At 37.6% G+C, this 21,592-nt stretch overlaps 1 long non-coding RNA gene across 1 annotated transcript; it reads left to right on the top strand.

Moving 5' to 3' along the window:
* Positions 1–2,594: 2,594 nt before the first annotated feature.
* Positions 2,595–6,609, top strand: LOC122994354. Its single transcript, XR_006406576.1, has 4 exons — positions 2,595–2,691; positions 3,568–3,794; positions 5,054–5,114; positions 6,541–6,609. It is a non-coding gene; the product is annotated as an uncharacterized LOC122994354 (long non-coding RNA).
* The last annotated feature ends 14,983 nt before the right edge of the window (positions 6,610–21,592 follow it).

The following is a 21,592-nucleotide window of genomic DNA, read 5'->3' as shown; positions in this document are numbered from 1 at the left end:
TGTTGAGGCCTGACCAACCAACCCGTTCTCATTCCAAGGTCCTAAAATACCAATGCTTTGTCACGCCCTCTGCATCACATACAGACGTACAAGGTACCCTTTGGTATTTGATGACTGGAAATGTGCCATTGTCACACCTATTTTAAAATCTGGAGGCCACACTGTAAAAAAAAAAAAAAAAAAAAGTTATTTCAAAGAAATTTACTGTATTATTTTACAGTTTTTTTTGTTTTTTCTACATTAAGTGTAAATGCCATAAAAACACAGTAAATTATTTTTATTAAAAATATTCACCATAAAATAAAGGCTGTAATCTGTAAATTAAAATAATGGAATATTATAGTTTTTTTTAACAGGATTATTCAATTACTTAATGTAATTCTTGAAAGTTAAATTACATTGAATCCTATGTAAAAAATACAAAAAATACACATCCTATTACTGAATGTAAAATTAAGGCAACTTTCTTTTTTTTACAGCAAAACTTTAAATTTAATGTAAAAAAAAATGTAAAAAAAATTAATAGTAAAAAAACGGTAGAAAGTCTGGCAGCAGAAGTTGCCAAACAGTTAGCGTCAAATAACAGTAAAAAATCCTTTCGTAATTCTACAGAGAATTTTTTTAAAAATACAGATATTTACTGTAGACATTATCTGCATTTTTACAGTCCAACTATTATAAAATAAAAATAAAAATTCATTATAAAATATTGCTAGAATATTAAACAAATGTATAAATCTACACAAAAAAAAGAAAAACATTGAAGAAATACCTTAAAATTACTTAATTGAAATGAAGGCTTGTTTTATACAGTATTCTTTTGTAAATCCATAGAATTATCCAATTTATCCTTAAGAATGTCACATCAAAGCACAGATTTCTGGAGGGAAAACACAAAAAAGTTATGTAAAATTATATTAAAATTACCCTCCTTTAACACCCATTAATGGTGTCTTGAGAGTTTTAGGCTTTAATTGTATGTGATTATTTCATCTATTTGCAGTAAATTCCTGGTAAATATTGGTTTTATACTGTACAAAAAATAGGATCATGTAAAAATGGCTTACAAAAACATAATTTTAATAATCATTACTTTATATAAACAGTATTTGACAGTAATTACATTAATTATATTGTGTGTACACTGCCATCATTCTTCAGAACCTGCCACTTATAGGCTATTTGAAGCTAAAGAGAGCTATTGTATTTAGGTCTTGATGCACAGCATATTGGTGTTGGGGCTACATATCAAAATCAAATGGTCATAAAATGTATGTTTGTTGTATCCTATGTTCCATCCTGGTTGTTGAGACTGAAAGATCTCTTAATGATTGACATTGACAATTATGTCCCTTGTCTGTTTGTAATTATGTAGACATGAATAAATCACAGAGGCTGGTATAGTGGTCTGCCAACTCCTAGCGGTAGAGTAGGACTTGTATTTAGCTTAGCAGTTATATGAAGAGGGGTTAACAGTTGTGCTGAGACAGGTAGGACCAACCATGCCTTTTACAGCACTGTAGGAGCCTTTCAACTAGCCTGAACATGAACCCTCACTGCATGGCCTCAGCCACAAGCAAGGGCTCTTCTAAGTATAGTTGGATGCAATAATTATTACAGATTGTACATAGTTGATATACCTTCAAAAATATCATGTATTCATACAGTTAAAGCCCAACTGTGGGACTTTTGTCTCCCCCCCAGCAATGAGAGTAATTACAAAAACACTATCAACACTTGCTTACATTACAGGCTCTGCCGCAGAATACTCTGTTGCTACTGTTGTGGGTGTAAAACAATGGATACATTTTTTTGAGCATCACGCAACCCCAAAATGAGTGGTTTCACCGTCAGAATTTGATCCATTTGGTCCAAACATACTAACGAACTAACTGGAAGCTAGCCACTCAGACAGTGGAAGTCTATGCATTCATCTAACCAGCACAAGAATGTTGCCACCGACATCAGATTAAAAAATCTGTGTGATGGCAAATATGAAAGATTTATCTGGCAGTTATAGGCTTAATCAGCATTGTGTGAACTCTGGTGTTTTTTATGAATATGTGCATTATTGATGTATATGCGTTTGTATGTTCTATGGAGGTTTTGCACATGATTGGTCTTCATATTCGCATAGATACATTTTTGTATAAATCTATTGGTCTCTTATCTATAATAGCTATAATAAAGGCTGTAAATCCACTTTAAAAATGTTGGAAGCTGTCTCCCAATACATTATGTTAGACCACAACTTGAAATTGTATTTTTACCATCCATGAGTAATTTCCTAGTGAAGGTGCAATAATTTGTAGATCTAATTTTTCTTCTCTAAATATTAAGACCCAAACTGTCAGTCTATGTTCAACAAAATTTAAAGCTGTCTCTGTGCTTCAGACAGATCAAGAAAGTGTGCACAGATTCAAATGAATTTTGTACAATCATTGGATGAATCACGCTACGGGGAGATTATCTTGACCAATGATATTGTTTGAGTTCTGGGGGTGGGTCCTCCCGGCATGATTCATCCAATGACTGCGCAACATTCAATTGTTTGAATATATGCACACTTTGTTGACCTCTGTCTGAAGCGCAGAGACTACAGAGAGACAATTCCTCTAGATAAAGTCATGCAAGTCATTTGCCAAGCCTGTTGATTTGAGGATGATGATTCACATTCAGCTTTCACTAAAGGTAAAGTAACTTAATCATTTTGTTATTCTTCATGTGAAGTTTCATACAAAGAGAGATATGAACTGAACTTGTCATGAGTTGAGCTAACCCCAAGGGCAGCAGAAAAGGAAAGTAAGATAACAATGCTACGTTAATTACAACTTGACATAACTAAAGCGTTGACGTTGCATAATTGTCAGAATTTTAAAATGTATGTGGAGTCAGCAGGGCTAACGTTAGCATTTGCTTTTTGCATGCACTAAGCAAGTCTGTGTGGCGTCAGATAACATAATGTTATGCCGTTATACTATTAGTTAAAGAAACATTAGACCGCCCAGCTGCTCCTATTTACTGCTAGTAAATACATTACCAGTAACCTGCTGCCTACCAGCTAAGTTAGTGTTGGTGTGTGTGCTCCTCGACTTTGCAGCAGCAACAACTAGCAATTATAACAATCAAATAGCAATATAGCAGCACAGTAACAGCAATATGGCATTTAAAAAAGAAACACAATGCAATAAGTGTGGTAGTGATATCTATAGTGTGACTTTAGTGTGCGTAAACTGCTGTGTGAGTGTGTGAGTGTGTGTGTAATGTGCAGACAGGCAATTAGTGTTCATTTTTCATAAGCCTGGTTGTCTGGTGGAAAAAACTGTCTCGGAGCCTGCTGGTCAGGGCTTTGAGGCTGCGGTACCGTTTACCAGATGGCAGAAGCTGAAATAATCCGTAGTTGGGGTTAGAAACAGTGTATTACAGTTGTAATACACTTGATAATAATAGAACACCTCAAAATATGTATGTTTTAATGTAATGTTAGTATATCAATGTGTCACAAATTTATTGATAAAATAAGTATTTTAATCATGATAATTACTATTTGAACTTTGCATCCCCCAGCCTCTTCCTGAGTCGTTTTGCATCGCTGGCATGGTTTTCCCAGGCACAGCCTTCACATACAGCCTGCATGGTTATTGGAAGGTTCCAGGCCTCAACATCCCCATGGTCATACCCAACCTCACCACCCTGCAGGAGGGTGTTCTCAGCCAGGGGAAAGCCAAGTAGAGCTTAAGGAACTGCTTCTGGGTGCTACACTGCATGACCGAGACCTACTATCTGTTTACCAGGTGTGTGCACTAGCTCACTCATTATATAGATCAGTGGCTAAACCGCACTGTCACGCTGGAACTATTGCATGACATAGAGTTAGGTAGAGAGAGTGCAATGAAAACTGGAGGAAACTCGGATCATGTCAACACTAACGCACCTAAGAAGCACTGTGTGTAAGCATTTTGGATTTTACTCTATCAATGGCAAATTATTGATAAAGATAAGGCTGTTTGCCGACTTTGTATGAAGCAACTACTTTACGATAACGTTACCACAACAACAAATGGAGTCACCTGTTAGCTTCTCACCCAAGCGAGGCTAAAGAATCAGAGCACCAGCAGCTACACAACCTCGTCTAACTTCCTATTTTTTGCCTATAAATTACATAATGCTAATGTGCTGTATAATTTGAATGAATTCCGTAGCACTGTGAATTCATTTGAACTTTATTTTGGGAAAAAGTGACAGCCCTAGTGCGTATGCTGCACGGGAGATAAACCTGCTATTCTGCTACTCTCTTCTTTTTAAGCTTCAAGTCTGTTTTCTCCCAACCCTGCGTGTCAGTGAAGCATGGATATACATACTTTGACTGCTATGTAAATTAACTACATATTCACAATAAAGAAATCCATACATATTTATGTTAAACTAACGTTGGCCATCTGCACCAAAATTTTAGCTTCTACTGAAAGGCTAGATGATCAGTAATTTTGAGAATTTTCACTGTATTGATGATAGGGATTAATCATGTTATTTTATATATAATGTGTATATTTGTTGTTTTTTCTGTACATTCTGCATAATTCAATCACTGTAATGCAAGTCAAAAACTAAATCACTCTCTTGCTTAAAGCTTGTGCAAAATACTGCACCAGAGTTTTAACTGGTTCCAAATGTAGAGACTACTACATCACTCTAAATTAAGCATCCCAACACAGGATACCAGTCAGTTTTACACATGGTTTTAAGATTTTGTTGATCACATTTAAAGAACAGCTTGATCTGGCCCCAACCTTAATTTCAGACCTTTTTAAACCCTCAGTGTCCCTGCACTAAAAGAGGCTAGGTTTGATCATGCTCAATTTCTGTTCAAGCGGCAAACAGCACTCCTTTAGAGCTGCATCCTCATGGCTCCCCTCTGCCACTGCTGTGAGGGTAGGAGGCAAAGTTGACATTGTGTGTACATTGAAAAAAATACAAGCAACAACGTTGCCACCTGTTGGTGTGCAGGCACTTCTAAGAGCGTGATACATATTTTCTATTTTTGTATTCTCAGGACAAGGCATGCTGAGGCACATTGCAGAGGATCACAGCCATTGCTGGAATTCTGAAAGGAAGTAGGCGACTTTCAATCTGCCATATGAACTTGAGACTATTTTTAGCATGCAGATTCACATTTGTATGTTAATACTGAACATGTATTAGCGTATTTGTTTGTTTCTGGAAGGAATTTAGCTCCTGTTTTTTGAATTTAGCCCCTATTTCCATGGCCAAGGAAAGTTCAGTCAATATTTGTCATGGGTGGGGGACTCAAGTCGCATGACTGGACACAAGTCGCAAATTTGAGGACTTGCGACTTGCTTTACTAACACTGATAAGACTCGACTTGACTTTGACTTGAGGCAGATGACTCAAAAAGACTTGACAGTTTTTATTTAACTGAATCACCTATTTGCATTATTGTAGATATTGAGCATGAACAGTTAACGTTTTGAGACATGATAGGGTAACTTCTAGTGTAGTGTGTGCAACCCAGGCTTTAAAGACAGTGTCTACCAGGACCTAGAAAACAATGCAAGACAGGATTGAGCTGAAAGCTTGTTGAAAGCATTTTCCCATTCCTGCGCTGAGCTTGAGTTGAGCTTAATATTACCAGACCATTTCCGATTTAGACAAGAAAGCTTATGAATTGACAGAGCTTCATTATTCTGTTCAAGGTCCCTTACTAGTTCAAAGTCAATGTAACTCAACCACAGCAGAATGGTCTCTCCTTCTCTCCAGTCAACTGTGTGACAAATGCAACCCTTCAAGATCAGGCAAACAAGATGGTATTTTTCCTTGATGATGTTTGACGTTTGAACAATTTCAGTGTTCTAAATGAATGGGTGTATTAGTCTACACAATCCACAGCAGAGAAAAGCAATCAGAAGTAAACAGTAAACAGAATACTGTTTCGTGTTGCTGTTTTCTCATGACATGGATTGCCATTGTACCCCTTTCTCTAGTGTTTTAAGCGCTTCTTTCATGGTGACTTGATTTGTGACTTAATTGACTTTTCTTGCTTGACATTTAGCAGTGACTTGACTTGGCTTACTTGAGTCTAAACACAGTGACTTAGGACTTGCTTGAGCCTTTAAGGTTAAGACTTGAGACTTGCTTGTGACTTGCACATGTGTAACTCCCATTTCTGATATTTGTGAACATGAGCTACTTCCTCCCAAAGCCACATACCAGAGACGTGAGACTCAAATTTCTGATGCCATCCGCAATAAAGTCTGGGGCTGCTTCATAGACAATGAATGTGAAACTAATTTTGTAGTAATATTTAAATACCCAAGTAAGCTTTATTCTATAGTGACCTTTCATATCTGAAAAAGAAAATGTACCTGTATACTAGGGTTGGGCGATGTCTACAGAATTGGTATATGAAGATGTCCACAGTGAAACATTGTAATGGACAATGATATCGGGTGGGATAAATTACTGCATTTTGCTGTCATTTATGGTTGTGCTGTTTCTCTCCTCTCGTCTGTTTCACCACAGGTTGCACTGAGCGATCCTTGCATGTGTGAGTGTGTGTCCTCTGAGTGGAGCAGAGGAGAGACAGTGAACCATGTGAAGTACTTGAGTTGATGACAACTACAGTCGTTGCGTTACTGTAAGTGCAATAAAAGCTCTGTGAGTAAAAAGCCAATGAGAGTAATTTAATCCACACAAAAGATGGACAGACAATGAGGGGGCTTTTAAAACATGATGTTATGATGGTAGAGGCTCAGTGGTTGATGACTGTCAGCCACTGGTGATGGACGATGGCATTGCCCATCAGCCCAACCCTACCGTATACTCAGAACATCCCCCTGGGTGTTCTCAGTGTAATCTATAACATCTTTCTCAATTCATTGTTTTTGGAAAAGCTCCAGACATTATCAGATGACATCACAAATTTGAATTTTAGCAAAATAATTTTTGGATTTGGGAGAGATTTGTTCATGTTCAACATTTTGAACCATCTTAGAGCATGGGAATAATATGTATGAATTTCTAAAGTGGCCGTAGTTTCCCTTTTGCCATAATGCAACATGTAAGACATTGTACTGATAAAATGTACAAAACTGTTTTTGCTTGAAATAATCTGAATGAGAAAAAAAAATTATAGTAAAGTATTCTGTTTGAGCTCTTATTGGGTTGATCAGCTTCAGACCCACATTATAATTCAATATGGCTGTTTAATGGTTCATTAATTCAGAAACTTTAAGGATAACACTGTAAAAAAATAGTGAATTACTTTGTAAAGCAAGTAGTGAAAGGTAATTTTAACCTCATACACCTCAAATGGGGATCTGCATTGAATGGACTGTAAAATGGCAGTAGAAAAATGTATATAATGATTCAGTGTAAAAGAAGCTGATATAATGATACTTTTACATACACCTTCTGGTTTTTGTACATTCAAAACCCCATACATTAATGTGAAATGTCTGTAGATATATTGGGGAGATGCTTGCAATTACTGTCAAATAATGTTCATTTGAAGTAAACCCCATACATTTATGGGGAAAGCCTGTAAATATATTGGAGAGCTGCTTGTAATTACTGTCAAATAAAGTTTATATAAAGTTAACCTCATACATTAATGGGGAAATGTATGTAGATATATTGGATAGTTGCTTTTAAATACTATCAAATAATGTTTATAGAAACTAAACCTAATGCATTAATGGGAAAAGCCTATAAATATATTGGATGGTTGATTTTAATAACTGTCAAAAAGTGTTTATATAATGTATACCCCATACATTCATGGGAAAACCTGTAAATATACTGGAGAGTTGCTTGTAATTACTGTCAAATAATGTTTATATAAAGTAATGATTATTGAAATTATCCTTTTTGAAACTATTATCACACGATCTTATTTTTTTGTAAAGTGTAAAACCAACATTTACCAGGGATTTACTGTAAATAGATTGGATAATCACATAAAATAAAAGCCTAAAGCTCTCAAGATACCATTAATGACTGTTAAAGACCAGAAATCTGTATTTTGAGGGGGAGTTCTTGTGGATGGATTGAATAATTCTATGAATTTACCAAAGATTACTGTATGAAAACAGGATTCTTCATTTAAATTAGGTCATTTTAAAGTATTTCTGCAGTCTTTTTCATTTTTTATGCAGATTTATCCATTCGTTTAACATTCTAGCAATGTTTTAAAATGAGATTTTATTTTTATTTTACAATGGTTGGACTGTAAAAATGCAGACAATGTCCAAAGTAATTATCTGTATTTTTAAAATAAGTCTCTGTCAAATAACTAAAAGTTTTTTACTGCCAGACTTTTTACCATTTTTTTACGATTTTCTTTTTTTTTACAGCGCACCTTGAAGCCAGTAACTACAGACTAATAAATACTGCCAGTACTCTCAAAGGTTGCTGAGAAAGTTGTCATTAAGCAACTGACAACATTTCTTAATACAAGCAATTTTGGTCTACATTGTATGCAATTTGGCTTTAGACTTGACAGAAGAGGTGCTGTATTTTTAGATCTGCATAAAGCATTTGATACAGTCAATCATGATGTTTTAATATCAAAACTCTCTAAATTTAACTTCTCATCTAGAACACTGGCATGGATGTCTTCATATTTATCTGATAGGATACAATGTGTTAAAGTTAGTGACACACTGTCCAGTAACATGAAGTGCACAATGGGTGTTCCACAAGGGTCAGTGTTAGGTCCCCTATTATTTAGCCCATATATTAATGATCTCCCTCAACAGTGTCATGATGTAGAACTACAAATGTATGCAGATGACACCGTTGTGTACACACATGCAAAAACAGTTGAGTTAGCTGCTGCTAAGCTAATAATTGCATTGGAAAGGATTACACATTGGCTTGATCAATCATGTCTGAGTCTAAATGTAAACAAGACAAAAGGTGTGTTTTTCTCTAAAACTATGGTACAACCTCCTAATGCTGATATTTTCATCAAAGGTGAAAAAATTGACATAGTTACTGATTCTGATCTGATCTTCGTGTGACACTGGATCCAAATTTGAAATTTAAGAAACATGTTAAAAAATGCTTAAAACCATAAAGTACTTGAGTCCTTATACAAACACACTCTAAAAACTCTGGACAAAAAGCCAATGCATTTCCATCACTGTAGGGTACTGGAGAAATACAATTTACTGAGCTTTGACAATTTTAGATTACTCTCAAATGTGTGCCTAGTTTATAAAATTTTAAATGGTTTGGCCCCTCCTCCACTAAGTGACTTTCATCAATCAATCAATCTTTATTTATATAGCGCCATATCACAACAGAAGTCATCTCAAGGCACTTTTCACATAGAGCAGGTCAAGACCGTACTCTTTAATTTACAGAGACCCAACAATTCCCCCATGAGCAAGCACTTGGCGACAGCGGTAAGGAAAAACTCCCCTTTAACGGGTAGAAACCTCAAGCAGACCCCGGCTCTTGGTGGGCGGCCTTCTGCTTTGACCGGTTGGGTTGAGAGAGAGAAAGAGAGAGGGAAAGGGGGAGGGGGGACAGAAGAAAAACAATGACAACAACAAACAACAACAAGCACAAGCAGCAACAGCCAGGGAAGGATGCCATCAGGACTGTGAAGGACCGCGAAGGTTCGGCCCGGGAGTCAGGTTTTTCTGTGAGATGAGAAAGCACAAAAAACTCGGGGGAAGAAGCAAAGTTAGTGACATGCATTGATGTTACATGAATGCATACAGATGGAGAGGAGGAGGAGGAGAGAGGAGCTCAGTGCATCATGGGAAGTCCCCCAGTAGTCTAGGCCTATAGCAGCATAACTAAGGGCTGATCCAAGGCGAGCCTGGTCGGCCCTAACTATAAGCTTTATCAAAAAGGAAAGTTTTAAGCCTACTCTTAAACATAGAGAGGGTGTCTGCACCCCGGACTGAATCCGGTAGATGGTTCCATAGAAGAGGAGCCTGATAGCTGAAGGCTCTGCCTCCCATTCTACTTTTAAAGACTGTAGGGACCACCAGTAAGCCTGCATACTGGGAGCGCAGTGTTCTAGTGGGATAATACGGTATTATGAGCTCTTCAAGATATGATGGTGCCTGACCATTAAGGGCTTTGTAAGTTAGGAGAAGGATTTTAAATTCTATTCTAGATTTTACAGGAAGCCAATGTAGTGAAGCTAAAATGGGAGAAATGTGGTCTCTTTTTCTAGTTTTAGTCAGTACACGTGCAGCTGCATTCTGGACCAGCTGGAGAGTCTTTAGAGACTTGTTAGGGCAGCCTGATAATAAGGAATTGCAATAATCCAGCCTAGAAGTAAGAAATGCGTGAACTAGTTTTTCTGCATCGTTTAGGGACAGGATGTGCCTGATTTTTGTGATATTACGTAAGTGAAAAAAGGCAGTCCTTGAAATTTGATTTATGTGGGAGTTAAAGGACATATCCTGATCAAAGATAACTCCCAGATTCCTTACGGTGGTGCTGGAGGCCAGGGTAATGCCATCTAGAGCAGCTTTATCATTAGATAATGTGTTTCTAAGGTGTTTAGGGCCAAGCACAATAACTTCAGTTTTATCTGAATTTAGTAGTAGAAAATTGCAGGTCATCCAGGTCTTTATGTCGTTAAGGCATGTTTGGAGTTTGTTTAACTGATTGGGTTCATCTGGCTTCATTGATAAATATAATTGGGTATCGTCTGCGTAACAATGAACATTTATGGAGTGTTTCCTAATAATATTACCTAAAGGAAGCATATACAAGGTGAATAGAATTGGTCCAAGTACAGAACTTTGTGGAACTCCGTGTCTAACTTTTGCCTTCACGGAGGATTCATCATTCACATGTACAAACTGAAATCGGTCTGATAAATAGGACTTAAACCAGGTTAATGCAGTTCCTTTAATGCCAATTAAATGTTCCAGTCTCTGCAAAAGGATTTGATGGTCAATTGTGTCAAATGCAGCACTAAGATCTAACAGGACAAGTATAGAGACAAATCCTTTGTCTGATGCAGTTAGGAGGTCATTTGTGACTTTCACCAGTGCTGTTTCTGTGCTATGATGCGCTCTGAATCCTGACTGAAAATCCTCAAATAAACTATTGTTATGTAGAAAGTCACATAACTGATTAGAGACTGCTTTCTCAAGGATCTTGGATAGAAATGGAAGGTTAGATATAGGTCTATAATTGGCTAAAACACCTGAATCAAGAGTAGGCTTCTTAAGAAGAGGTTTAATTACAGCTACTTTAAAGGACTGTGGTACATAGCCTGTTACTAAAGACAGATTGATCATATCTAGTAAAGAAGTGCTCACTAAGGGTAAGGCTTCCTTAAGCAGCCTAGTTGGGATGGGATCTAAGAGACAGGTTGATGGTTTAGCTGAACAAATCATTGAAGTTAGTTCAGACAAGTCTACTGGAGAAAAACAGTCCAAATATATGTCAGGATTTATGTCAGGATTTACTGCCGTTACCAAGGTTCCTGTGTTTGGGGAGAGAACGGTGCTTGTTGAGGGCAGGAGATGGTTAATTTTGTCTCTAATAGTTAGAATTTTATCATTAAAGAAGCTCATAAAGTCGTTACTACTGAGAGCTATAGGAATACATGGATCAGTAGAGTTATGACTCTTTGTCAGCCTGGCCAAAGTGCTGAAAAGGAACCGAGGGCAGTTTTTATTCTCTTCTATTAATGCTGAGTAATAGGCGGCTCTGGCGTTACAGAGGGCCTTCCTATATGTTTTAAGACTATCTTGCCAGACTAAGCGAGAATCTTCTACTTTGGTGGAACGCCAAATCCTTTCCAATTTTCGCGATGTTTGCTTTAATTTGCGGGTTTGGGAGTTATACCATGGAGCTAACCTCTTATGTTTTATTATCTTCTTTTTTAAGGGGGCGATGGAGTCGAGTGTTTGTCTTAGTGAGCCTGCAGCACTATCAATAAGATTATCAATTTGGGAGGGACTAAAGTTAACATAGTATTGAGACATGGCAGGAATACATGGATCAGTAGAGTTATGACTCTTTGTCAGCTCTGTAGTATTGAGACATGGCAGTGAATTCAGTACTGACGGAATTGCTTCCTTAAATTTATCTACAACACTATCAGATAGACATTTAGTGAGGACATTTTTATCTAATGGTGTGTAATCCAGTAATAGGAATTCAAAAGTTATTAAAAAATGATCTGATAAAATAGGATTTTGTGGAAAAATTATTAAATGTTCAATTTCAATCCCATAAATTAGAACAAGGTCTAGGGTGTGGTTAAGACGGTGAATGGGATTATTTACACACTGAGAGAAGCCAATTGAGTCTAATAATGAGAGAAATGCAGTGCTGAGACTGTCACTATCAACGTCCACATGAATATTAAAATCACCTACTATAATTACTTTATCTGTACTAAGGACTAAATACGACAAAAACTCTGAGAATTCAGATAGGAATTCAGAGTACGGGCCAGGAGGACGGTACATTATAACAAATAGAACTGGCTGTAAAGTTTTCCAGGTTGGCTGGGAGAGACTAAGAACAAGGCTTTCGAATGAGTTATAATTAAATTTAGGTCTAGGGTTGATGATTAGGCTTGAGTTGAAAATGGCTGCAACTCCTCCTCCTCGGCCAGTGTCTCGAGGAATATGAGTATTAATATGACTGGGGGGAGTGGATTCATTAAGGCTGACATATTCTTCATGACACAGCCAGGTTTCAGTGAGACAAAATAAATCAATACGATGATCTGAAATTAAATCGTTTACTAAAACTGCTTTAGATGAAAGAGATCTAATGTTCAAGAGTCCACATTTAATTATCTTATTTTGTTGTACTATTGCAGCAGTGGTTTTAATTTTTACTAGATTTTCATGAATGACTCTTCTTTTATATACTTTGGATTTAATTGATTTATGTGGTCGGGGGACAGACACAGTCTCTATGTGGTTTTGAGTGGGTAACTGCTCTAATGGAAGCGCAGAGAAGCGTGTAGGACTGCAGCTCTGCCTCCTGGTCTCAACTCTGGGTTGTCATGGTTTTGGTTTACTAATAAACTTGGCCATATTTCTGGATATGAGAGCAGCTCCATCCAAAGTGGGATGTATGCCATCTCTCCTAATCAGACCAGGTCTTCCCCAGAAAGTCTGCCAATTATCTATGAAGCCCACATCGTTTGCTGGACACCACCTCGACAACCAGCGGTTGAATTGTGACATGCGGCTATACATGTCATCACTGGTCAGATTAGGCAGCGGTCCAGAGAAAATTACGGAGTCCGACATTGTTTTAGCAAATGTACACACCGACTCAACATTAATTTTGGTGACTTCTGATTGGCGTAATCGGGAGTCGTTGCCGCCGACATGGATGACGATCGTACCATATTTACGCTTATTCTTAGCCAGCAGTTTTAAATTTGACTCAATGTCGCCCGCTCTGGCCCCAGGAATACATTTAACTATAGCTGCTGGTGTCGCTAACTTCACGTTTCTGACTATGGAGCTGCCAATAATCAGAGTTTGTTTCTCAGCGGGTGTGTCGCTGAGTGGGGAGAACCTGTTAGAAACATGAACTGGTTGGTGGTGAACCGTGGGCTTCTGCTTAGGGCTATGCTTCCTTCGGACAGTCACCCAGCCGCCCTGGCTTCCCGGCTGCTCGGGAGCTACCGGGGGAGTGGGAGCTACGCTAGGTCGGCCCGCACCGGATACTAGGGGCTGGCTAACTATATTAGCAGCTGATTGTTTTTCCATGGTGCGGAGCCGCGCTTCCAATTCACTAAGCCTTGCCTCCAGTGCTGCAAATAGACTACACTTATTACACTTATCACTATCACTAAAGGAGGCAGAGGAGTAACTGAACATTTGGCACACCGAGCAAGAGAGAGCAGGAGAACGAGAGGGAGAGAGAGAAGCCATCGCTAACTGCTTAGTTTGAGTTAGCTGCTAGTGCTAGCTGCTAGTGACTAACAACTTGTGCGATTAGCGAGAAAAGTCGTTAAGAGAAAAGCGCTGAGAGTGCTTGTGTAAAACTAGCGAAAGTTTAAATATACAGCAGATATTAATCAACAGTAATGTGATATATATAGGAAAATCAACTGAGATGAGAGCAGCAACAACGCTATCAGTATACACAGTCGGCAACCGGAAATGATATAATACGCTTACCATAGCACGTCAGCACGTCCATCTGTGCAGACTCCTCACCAATCAACAGGATTGCTGAGTCAATCAACCGTGTACACTCGCACACACAGTAAGTTCTATTAGATCTTCCAGAATATCCTCTATACAAGATTGTACTATACCATTTCATCGCACTGCATTTGGGCAGTCAGCTTTCTCTGTGAAAGCCACAAGTCAGTGGAATGCCCTACTTGATGATATGAAGAACTGTAGTTCTATCAATACATTCAAGGCAAAACTAAAAACATTACTAAAGACCAATCAGCTGTGTGACCACTGAGTCTAGTTTGCATTGTTAGTGTCTGATTGACATTGTGGGTGTATGTAATGTGTTGTTGTGTGTAGCTTTGTATTTTGTGTTTTGTATGATGTGTTCTGTGTTTTTTTGTTTTGTTTTATTTATTTTGTTTGGTTTTTTTGTTTGTTGTTGTACTGTTGTATGTTTTGATTGTGGGGGACTACGGATGCAAATTAGCTTCGAGCTAACTCTGGTGCAGTGCATCTTTAATGTTTAAAACTGCACACTGTCACAATCAATAAATCAAATCAACTTATAAGTGATGGTTGTTTATTATTATTTTATCTCATTATTGTCTGTTTTGGGTATTTAGGATACTTTGGTAATTTAAATAACACAGGTTGTCTCAGTATGTGATAAACATTTTATAATAATATCACATCACCCAAATATGCAAATATTTTCTTTTAATACCCATTTTCAGTTTCATTTTAGTCTGAATTATACTGACGGCCATGCAAAGCAATTAGTGTTCTTAAAGTTACTTAGATCATACCCACCCCCCTGATTTCATGGGGTGGGGGACAATGATATAGTATGATGCGGTTCGTTGTACGATTCCATGTTGGTTTTCTTCCTGTCCTTCCCAGTTTTTTGAGTCACCAGCCGCCACTGGCATGGATGTAGGGATATGGATACCAGACTAAAAATGGTGCCCATTCAACCCTAACCCTATAGAAACCCATGGACATTACAATGTGATGATGTCATGGATTTTTAAATCACTTTTCTTGGCTCTAGGAAAGTTTTACAAATATAAATCTCTGTGAATCAAAAATTCATAATAGAAAGAGTCATAATTGATGTTTGCAGTTTGAGACGTCCTGTCAACAGTAGATTTGATTTATTGATTGGGACAGTGTGCGGTTTTAAACATTAAAGATGCACTGCACTGGAGTTAGCTCAAAGTTAATTTGCATCCATAGTCCCCCACAATCAAAACATACGACAGCACAACAACAAACAGTACAAAGCAAAAAAAACGCACAGGACACACCATACAAAATATAAAGCTACACACCAGCACATCACATACACCCACAATGTCAATTAGAATAATTAAATAAGAATATCAATCAATCAACTTTTATTTATATAGCACCAAATCACAACAAAAGTCATCTCAGGGCAAATTAAATAATACATAAATAAATAATAAATCATTAAAATAAAATAATTTACAGACATCATCTTCTGAAAAACTGGCTGCAAGGCTGAGTGGTGGAGCCCTATCCAGCTCTTATTATACAACAATGGTTCTCAGTCATGTAGCCTCAGTCGCCATTTTGAATCCAGTCAACCATTTTGTTTTGCCTGCAATTCACACACACACACACACACACACACACACACACACACACGCACGCACGCACGCACGCACGCACGCACGCACGCACACACACACACACACACACATACACACACACACACACACACACACACACACACCTCATTAGTTAGACTACATATTGTGTGTTTTTACTTGTTACTTTTTAAATAAATGCTTTTCTATTTAATGTTGTAATGCCATGTAATGCCATGTAATGACAACTTCTGCTCTGCAAAGAATTTCAAATACTTCAACCTTTTCTAGCTATTGATATGGTAATTTTGGTTATAGTTATAAGTTAATCATTATTATTACAATTATAATAATTATTATTATTATTATTATTGAGTTCCAAATTGATAGTTGACTATATTTTACGAGACTGAATCAGTGAATTGGCTATCATTTCCCTGTGACTCCTGGGGTGATTTACTGTCAATTAAATCATATTATTTAATATAATTATTAATTATTTCTGATAGCCAAATTTAATTGAAATGCCCTACATAAAATGGTACGTGATCCCTACACAAACACACACACACATACACACATAATAAATGGGTTATATTAAATGAAAAATGTAAGGATTATAACTAAGTATCTGCAAAGATAGCAAGGACACATGAATGTTCCTGGTTCATTTGTTGGTGCTAATAACTGCTTTTTTGCTATTTTTCATCAGTCATGTACCACATACTACATGTGATGTCTGTAACTTTATTTGTTAATTTATTTGCACATGCACATCAGACACCATGCTGTCAATATGTGGAATCTTTATGTAATTATAGCAATTTTCAAATTATTCTAAGGACACAAGAAAAACAAGACAATCCCTATGAAAACGTTACACGTAATGTGCTGCTTTCAGTCCTTTCATTGTCAACTGACAAATTGGCAGCAAGGCAGACTCACCACACTGTATGCACAAAGTGATCATTAACAAACACTTGTTTGCTTTTAGAGGTGATGACTCTAATTTCAAAGCCTCATTCTAGCAATTAGCATAATCTGTCATTTCTAAAAGAAATTTGCCATCTTAAACTAAGAACATTCTTCCTTTTCTTGTTTTGCAGAGTTAACCAATTATTTTTGAAGATTCTGACTGTCACAGAGGTTTGATTTGTAGTTATGCTGCTTCAGTGCTAAACATCATTATGTCCAGTCCACTGGAGGGATTATAGGCTTTATCAGTAGTTCATTCTAATATGTTTATTCATTATATATAATTTTTAAACAGTTATTAATTTGATTTCCATTTAGATGAGGAAATGAAATTAACAAAATTATAATTTAAAACAATTGTCAAGTTCTTTCATCAGTCATCAGATACATGAATGAAATTTTAAATTCTCAAAAACAAGGATTTAAATTTAACCTTGTTATGAAATTTCTCTATATAATCTAATCTAATCTCTGATATAATCTAAACATCTAAAGTCCCTAAAACGTTTTCACAGAACTGTATGTATATATATTGTATATGTTGACAAATGTCCTCATTCAGAGGAAGGGGGGCGGGAGGTGGGTGGAGGCATTAACCAATTAAAAGTGGACTTTCCCACAGGAGACTACTTTAATTTCCTGTTTCCAACAATGACTGTCACATTTCCAACACATTTTGCGAGTCAGGACAGTTTTTTAGCAAACATAACTACGATCATCCCCTAACCTAATCCTGTGGTTATTTTTGTAGCCATGACAATGAAGGTGGCCTAACTTAAAGGAAGTAGTAACTTTAACACACACCACGTTTCTCTAACATTAACAAAGTGATCATTTTTACCCAAACCATGATCTTTCTCTAAACCTAACCAAATGGTTTTTGTGCTTAAACCCAACCAGCACAGCATTGTCACACACTGAAACATCATTATTTTTTTTTAACAGTGATGTGTAATGCTTTTGGAAAGCTCAGACAAGTGATGTTATCCTGCTGATTACTGTTGATAGGAGCGCCAGATTAGAAAACACTCCTGTGTGTTGCTCTTAAGTCACATGGTCAAACAACGTATGTGGTTGTTTAATTTTGAGGTCTTGGTGGTAATGCAGGTCTTCAGTGAGTGTTTTTCTGACTTTGTAACTTAATGACTTAACTGTGCAGTGACATTGAGTCAGTCCTCCACAGTGATGTAGCACACTGAGTGTGAGCAGATCACTCTGCTTTATAGTTTAATAGCTGGAGGCAGGGACAAGACAGATGGCTGCCACCCTCTGACACACAGATGGCAAGACTAATTGTGAGAGCACAGGCCTGCAGCACACACACACACACACACACACACACACACACACACACACATATATATATATATATATATATATATATATACAGTAAATGTTTGGACACACCTTCCCATTCACTTGAATGAGAAAGTGTGTCAGGACTTTTGACTGGTACTGTATATTACACAGTTATTTTCTTACACTAAAATGCATGTGTGTGGACACACCACACACATGCATTTACATACATTTTCACATTCCTAAATTCTCTGTAAAAGTCATTTCAAACAAGCCTCTGAATAGATAATAAGCAGTAAAGCAGTAAATTGTCCCAACACCAATGGAGATAATATTTTGGTTAACTGTGCATTCATTATCTTGAGTCTAAATGTCACTTTTGTTTTCTAAGAACAAAAGTCTTGAAGAACTCCTGAACTGATTATTAATTAAATGATTTTAAAAAAATTCCCTGGTAAAGATGGACATCAAATGGAAAGGGAAGCCAACATGCAGTGTGTTAATAAGGTGTTGTTCCAGCTTCAGTGCTTCCTGTCAGAAATAGTCCAACTCTACTAGAGGGATGAACAGCATTCTTCCTGAAGATATTCCCTCATTTCATGATTTGATGATGGTAATGGAGAGAGTTGTCTGACACATCACTCTAAAATCTCCCATAGGTGTTCAGTTGGGTTGTGATCTTGTGACTGTGAAGATCACTGATGAAGACAATTTACTGAAGTTTTTATTTTTATTTTTTTATATGTGTAATTAATGTTCAATATAGATGTGTGATGGATATTCTCATAAGAATCTAAATGCATGTTTTTAGGATGTCTTATAGGGTTGAACTGAGCACAACTCAACTGGCCATGAACTGAATGGAACAAACTGACCTAATTCACATCATTTTCATGCTCAGACCATTCAGTGAATCCTCATGACCTGTGTGGAAGCACAATAAAGCCTGTAAAATCCATGATGGTGTGAGTATGGTGACTATAGGTTGTATTTAACCTGCTGACCTGATGGTAAACCCCTGGTCTGTCTTTGGCCCTGATAGCATGGAAACCCCCTGTGCACTACACACACACACACACACACACACACACACACACACACACACACACACACACACACACACACGCACAAACAGTTGTGTTTCCATCATTTCAGAGGACATTACTTTGACTAACATTAATTTTATGGAGACTTATCCTAGACACACACATTAATTCCTTCAAGAAACATGAAATGAAGATAATTTGCTTCAAAAGTGTCACATATTTGCATACAAATTACAGTAGAGACATTAGATGGATTTATAGTGCAATGCACACACACACACAAACACACACACAAACACACACTGTTCCCCTTGCCTCTGGTATGGAAAAGTAAATTCTGACCTGCAGTGTGCTAATATCTCTCTTTATGATATCAACAGAGGAACAAACATGTTCTCGGCGGGAAGTTAATTACTCGTTAGAGTCAGGGTCTAATAAAACGACAGACCGATATGCTGTGACACCTGAAGCTATTAACACACACACACACACACACACACACACACACACACACACAAGGTGAATGAATGCACACATACGAGCTGCATGAGCAGATAAATGAAAACGTTGTGTGTTTAGTCACTGTCCAGGAGGTCTCTGTCACCTCTGTAATAACACTATCCCGGGGGTGTCAACTGACTTAATTAAAAAAGTACACACATAAGCATCTATGTACACACATACACACACCTGATGCTAGCACATTTAATTAGGTTCACCTACATCAAGACAGAAACACACATTTGGGGTTGGTGGATTTAATTTTCCTAACAGCACTTTGATATCAGCTCTTCAAAGCTGCGTTACAGTATAATGGATGGCAGAGGAAGTGTGTGTATGTGTATGTGTGGTAGAGAACAGAGATGGTTTCTACGTTTTTGATGCAGATTTGATCTTTCCCTAACTTTAACCAAGTAGTTTTTGTGCCTAAACTTAACCAAACCTTAACCATAGAGGTGTCAGTTTAGAAAATTCATATCATACTGTTCATTCAAATCATACTCAATCAATCAATCAATTTTTATTTATTTAGTGCCATATCACAACAAAAGTCATCTCAAGGCACTTTTCACATAGAGCAGGTCAAGACAGTACTCTTTCATTTACAGAGACCCAACAATTCCCCCATGAGCAAGCACTTGGCGACAGCGGTAAGGAAAAACTCCCCTATAACGGGTAGAAACCTCAAGCAGAACCCAGCTCTTGGTGGGCGGCCATCTGTTTTGACCAGTTGGGTTGAGAGAGAGAAAAAGAAAGGGAAAGGAGGAGGGGGGACAGAAGAACAAAGATCATAACAATAAGTATAACCATCAATAGCCAGGGAAGGATGCCATCAGGACTATGAGGGACCGCGAAGGCTCAGCCCAGAACCTAGGGTTTCCTGTGAGATGAGAAAGCACAAAAAACTCCGGGGAAGAAGCAAAGTTAGTGACATGCATTGATGTTACATGAATGCATACAGATGGAGAGGAGGAGGAGGAGAGAGGAGCTCAGTGCATCATGGGAAGTCCCCCAGTAGTCTAGGCCTATAGCAGCATAACTAAGGGCTGATCCAAGGCGAGCCTGGTCGGCCCTAACTATAAGCTTTATCAAAAAGGAAAGTTTTAAGCCTACTCTTAAACATAGAGAGGGTGTCTGCACCCCGGACCGAATCTGGTAGATGGTTCCATAGGAGAGGAGCTTGATAGCTGAAGGCTCTGCCTCCCATTCTACTTTTAAAGACTGTAGGAACCACCAATAAGCCTGCATTCTGGGAGTGCTGTGTTCTAGTGGGATAATACAGTATTATGAGCTCTTCAAGATATGATGCTGCCTGACCATTAAGGGCTTTGTAAGTTAGGAGAAGGATTTTAAATACTATTCTAGATTTTACAGGAAGCCAATGTTGCAAAGCTAAAATGGGAGAAATGTGATCTCTTTTTCTAGTTTTAGTCAGTACACATGCAGCTGCATTCTGGACCAGCTAGAGAGTCTTTAGAGACTTGTTAGGGCAGCCTGATAATAAGGAATTGCAATAATCCAGCCTAGAAGTAACAAATGCGTGAACTAGTTTTTTCTGCATCTTTTAGGGACAGGATGTGCCTGATTTTTGCGATACTATGTAAGTTAAAAAAGGCAGTCCTTGAAATTTGTTTTATGTGGGAGTTGAAGGACATATCCTGATCAAAAAGAAGTCCCAGATTCCTTACGGTGGTGTTGGAGGCCAGGGTAATGCCGTCCAGAGTAGCTATATCATTAGATAATGTGTTTCTAAGGTGTTTAGGGCCAAGCACAATAACTTCAGTTTTATCTGAATTTAGTAGTAGAAAATTGCAGGTCATCCAGGTCTTTCTGTCCTTAAGGCATGCTTGGAGTTTGTTTAACTGATTGGTTTCATCTGGCTTCATTGATAAATATAATTGGGTATCATCTGCAATTTATGGAGTGTTTCCTAATAATATTACCTAAATAAGGCATATACAAGGTGAATAGAATTTGTCCAAGTACAGAACCTTGT

The sequence above is a fragment of the Thunnus albacares genome, chromosome 12 (assembly GCF_914725855.1).
Source record: "Thunnus albacares chromosome 12, fThuAlb1.1, whole genome shotgun sequence".
Taxonomy (NCBI): Eukaryota; Metazoa; Chordata; class Actinopteri; order Scombriformes; family Scombridae; genus Thunnus; species Thunnus albacares.
Note: the sequence above shows the minus strand (reverse complement) of the source record. Positions and strands in the feature narration are given on the sequence as shown.